The sequence below is a fragment of the Schistocerca piceifrons genome, unplaced genomic scaffold (assembly GCF_021461385.2).
Source record: "Schistocerca piceifrons isolate TAMUIC-IGC-003096 unplaced genomic scaffold, iqSchPice1.1 HiC_scaffold_1050, whole genome shotgun sequence".
In the NCBI taxonomy this organism is placed as follows: domain Eukaryota; kingdom Metazoa; phylum Arthropoda; class Insecta; order Orthoptera; family Acrididae; genus Schistocerca; species Schistocerca piceifrons.
Genome location: NW_025726853.1, coordinates 82,501 through 87,500, shown reverse-complemented (window position 1 = coordinate 87,500; position 5,000 = coordinate 82,501). Strand labels below are relative to the sequence as shown.

Here is a 5,000-nt window from a genome sequence, read left to right as displayed (position 1 = left end):
TGCACGCTTTGGACTCTGCTTCTCTTTGGTACGACTGCTTCTATTACTTCCTTTATACTTTGAACTATCTGCTCCGCTGTTTCATCAACCTCGAGATCCTCATCCAGCTCTGGCGGGCTGTACTCCCGGGAGAGTCTTTCCCAGTCTACCTTTTTATAGTCATATTCTGAAAGCCATTCCTGTGGCGCCACATTCTGTTCTGATTTTAATATATACTTTATTACATTATGATCACTGGTCGTTGCATTCTCCAATACCTCCCATTTATCTATTTTATTGGTAGCCCTGTTATTTGCCAGTGTTACATCTATATTTGTTTTTGCCCCTGCTCTATTTGAATATGTTGGTATCTCGCTAGGTGCGTTTATTATATCTAGATTTAATTCACTTATTGCATCTTCTAATTCCTGACCTTTTTCGTCTTGTTCTCCGCTGTGCCACAGGAATGACTTTGCGTTTGCATCCATTGCTATGATTACTTGATGGCCCTGTAGAGTTCTACATATTTCCTTTAGTTGTTCTAGGTACATAGTTATTGGCTCTCTATACTGACAATATATTGATACTAAATACCACTTAGTGTTTTTGGCGTGTACTTCGATTGTTACAACATGTTCATTTGTAAATTGATTTAATACTATTGTTCTTATATTACTATTTAAAATTACTATTGCAGACATTGGTCTTTCTCCCTTCATAATTATTTGAGCCGTGGCTGTCATTCCTGGGATTTTACCCTCCCGGGAGTACGGTTCTTGCAAGCATAGTATGTCAGCTTTATGTTCTTCTGCTAATTTACGCAACTCGTAATTTACTTGTACGCTTCTCATTGTATTAATTTGGAGAACTAAAAGATCCATTACGGATGATATGTATGGTAATGATCTTCTGGCCATGTCTTATTGGGGTCAAATCCTATTCGGCCGTATGTTGTTACCATTTGTATATATATATTTTCCAAATTGTATTTTACGCCTCTTCTTTCGTATACTTGCTTTACTATTTCCTGTAATTGTTCGTGTTCCGTGGGGATTCCGGCCGCGGCTAGCTGAATGCAGTCAACGTCCGCCAAAGCTGGATAAGTAATTCTCGAGCCGTTTGTGTGCCCCACTCTCACTAGTTGGCGTAATGCAGTGGTTAGCAGACCGGGTTCTTCTAGTCTTGCCATCTGCAGTGCGTTTTCGCATATCTTATAAGTGTTCTTTGGGTCCATTGCATTATATGTGTCACTCTTGCTTGACTGATTGTTTTTATCTTTTATGTGTTCTGAGTGGTCTCTTTTGGGCGAGCTCGGTCGTCCGTCCTCGCCCTTCATCGGCGTTTTCTTTTCATTAAAAACGGACGACCGAGGTCGTCCGTATTTCTTTCCTATGTTGTTCTTTTCTATGTCTTTGTTTTGTCTCTGTGTTGGTGTAGTGTGTTGTGTCCTGGGCGCCTCTGGTCGCCCATCTCTGCCCTCCATCGGCATTTTCTTTTCATGAAAAATGGGCGACCGAGGTCGCCCTTCTGTTTGTATTTGTGCTTCTTGCGTGTTCATTGTTTGTACTTGTGCGTCTATCATGCTTATTGTTTGTACTTGTACATCCCTTGTTGTATTTTGTTTCTTGTCTTGTATCAGTGTTTCTCGTTGTGTCTTGGGCACCTCTTGCTTTCTATCTCCGCTCTCCATCTGCATTTTCTTGTCATAAAAAACGGGCGACCGAGGTCGCCCTTGTGTTGGTGTTCTTTCAATGGGGGTATTGGCAATACAGTTTTGTGCTGTACATGTTTTGTGTTGATTGTTATCCCGTTTGTTATCCCGTGTGTTTTTTGTTGTTCCCTTATTTTCAGGTTGTTTATCTGTGATTTCTTTTGCATCTTTTTCCCTTGCCCCTACTGCTTCTCTGATTTTCATGCCCCTTAGCGTATCTCTTAGTTGTTTGCTTGGTGATTTATGCTTCTTTCTTTTCTCTTGGGGGTTAATCTCCATAATCTGTCCTTTGTATAAGTCTTCCTAGTAACAGCTGATACGTGGGGCATTCTTTGGAGTTTGGTGCTCTACATTTTCTTTTTCCCCTTCTATTGCATGGTATACATGTCTCAGGTCTGTTCTTCTCTGGGCACTCTTTCTTGTTGTGGTTGTCCGTTCCACAGTGACCACAGGTGGGGTCACCCCAGGTACAGTACTTCTGTACGTGACCCAGATCCATACATCTGTGACACCTGGGTACCACGCAATAATCTTTGACCGCGACTGAGCTATACTCCACATATACTCTTCCATTTTGTATGAGTTCTTTTCTCAATGTTGGGGAAACCTCAACTACTTGATGTCCCGTATCTCTGTCTTTTCTCCCCATTCTAAATTTTGGTCTAAATTCCTTTTTGAAGTCTTGTGGGCTCATTTTTTCTTCAAAATTCTGAGTGTAAATACACTCCGTTAGTTCCTCTGGTGTCAACCTATTTGACACATCAAATACAGTCATTAATGGCCATCTTTTCTTTGTCCTCTCACATATTACCGATCTCTGTAAATCTTTGTGCCCCATTATTGTGTTCCTATCCTGTTGGGTGGGAGTTTCCACTATGACTGCATTTTTTGCAACTACTACTTTGTTTATTTTAACTTTTGCTTTGGTTGGATTAATTACTCTTGTGAATATTTCCTTCACCTCTTTTACGCTCTGTCCTTCTTTTGGCTTCAAAAATAATGCCACTCCTTGTTTTGCTGTCACTTTTTCTATACTTTCTTTCATATTGATTTGTTGTTTCTGTGGTCCTCCTGCCACCACTGTGGCGTATGTTTTTGTTTTTTCGGCTATTATTTGTTTATTTTGTCGTTCCAGCTCTTGTATCCTACCTTCAAGCTGGCTTTGGGCAATTGCCCATAGGGCCAGCTTGTCTTTTATTTCATTTAATCTGTCATTGCTCATCTTCCCTTTATCTGTCACCAGTAGCGCATTTATCTCCTTTAGCCTTTCGGCTGCGCTCTTTATTTCATTTTCATCATTCACCTCGTATCGCTCGGAAGTCTCTCTCTCTGTATTTTCCGCCATGATTCTGAGAGAGACCAAAGAGTTGAGAGCCCGTCTCTTTCCCCGGACCGGCTCTTCTGGCATGGGGGGAGGCTAATTGCAGCTCGCTCACCAGTCCCGCCCCTTGACCAAGAGCTTTCAACAACTGAGCTGCGAGGTTTAGCGCGCCGTGGGAACAGCGCACTAGTCCTCTTCGAATGCTGCATCATCGAAGTTTTCTCCCGCTCCCTTACCGGCGAATGCCACCCACATTCCGGGAGAGCGGATTCACCCTCCGTCCTTCGCCCCCTACTAGGCCGAGTTTCCACCAAAAGGCTAAAGACCCGGTCCTACTCAGGTGCCGGGCCGGTCCCCCAGACGTTCGGGGGTCTGGACCCATCTAACCTAACCGGGGACGTGTCACCACGCCCCGGCTTGGCGGATCATGCCCCGGAATTCCAGGGGCAAGGCGGGTGACCTTCGCCGACTTGGGCCAGGATCCCGCCGCGACAAATGCAGCACCCGGAACCGGCGTACAAGATGTTCAGCACGCCGTCGCACCCCTGCCCTTTGGTCGCCCGAAGGCTTAACAGCTGCACCCCGAGAAGGCGAGCAGGGGCACTTGGGAAGGAGAGGCTAAGATGTTCGAGTCGCATCCTTCCCCCGCTGCCTATTCCCAACCATGTGCCCACACAAATCGGGGCACATAGCATGAGACAGCTATGCAGCTAGTAGATAGGGACAGCGGGAATCTCGTTAATCCATTCATGCGCGTCACTAATTAGATGACGAGGCATTTGGCTACCTTAAGAGAGTCATAGTTACTCCCGCCGTTTACCCGCGCTTGCTTGAATTTCTTCACGTTGACATTCAGAGCACTGGGCAGAAATCACATTGCGTCAACACCCGCTAGGGCCATCGCAATGCTTTGTTTTAATTAGACAGTCGGATTCCCCCAGTCCGTGCCAGTTCTGAGTTGATCGTTGAATGGCGGCCGAAGAGAATCCGCGCACCCGCGCGCCCCCGGAGGAGCACGCTAAGGCGGACGCGGCCTCGCAGCAAGGAAGATCCGTGGGAGGCCAAGGCACGGGACCGAGCTCGGATCCTGCACGCAGGTTGAAGCACCGGGGCGCGAACGCCGCGCAGGCGCGCGCATCCTGCACCGCCGGCCAGCACGAGGCCGACCAACGGCGAGAGCAGACCACGCCCGCGCTAAACGCCCGCACTTACCGGCACCCCTACGGCACTCACCTCGCCCAGGCCCGGCACGTTAGCGCTGACCCACTTCCCGACCAAGCCCGACACGCCCCGATCCTCAGAGCCAATCCTTATCCCGAAGTTACGGATCCAATTTGCCGACTTCCCTTACCTACATTATTCTATCGACTAGAGGCTCTTCACCTTGGAGACCTGCTGCGGATATGGGTACGAACCGGCGCGACACCTCCACGTGGCCCTCTCCCGGATTTTCAAGGTCCGAGGGGAAGATCGGGACACCGCCGCAACTGCGGTGCTCTTCGCGTTCCAAACCCTATCTCCCTGCTAGAGGATTCCAGGGAACTCGAACGCTCATGCAGAAAAGAAAACTCTTCCCCGATCTCCCGACGGCGTCTCCGGGTCCTTTTGGGTTACCCCGACGAGCATCTCTAAAAGAGGGGCCCGACTTGTATCGGTTCCGCTGCCGGGTTCCGGAATAGGAACCGGATTCCCTTTCGCCCAACGGGGGCCAGCACAAAGCGCATCATGCTATGACGGCCCCCATCAACATCGGATTTCTCCTAGGGCTTAGGATCGACTGACTCGTGTGCAACGGCTGTTCACACGAAACCCTTCTCCGCGTCAGCCCTCCAGGGCCTCGCTGGAGTATTTGCTACTACCACCAAGATCTGCACCGACGGCGGCTCCAGGCAGGCTCACGCCCAGACCCTTCTGCGCCCACCGCCGCGACCCTCCTACTCGTCAGGGCTTCGCGGCCGGCCGCAAGGACCGGCCATGACTGCCAGACTG

At 48.6% G+C, this 5,000-nt stretch overlaps 1 pseudogene; it reads right to left on the bottom strand.

Annotated features, from left to right (window-relative positions):
• Window positions 1-5,000, bottom strand: part of LOC124726162 — a 10,960-nt pseudogene that overhangs the window by 4,278 nt on the left and 1,682 nt on the right.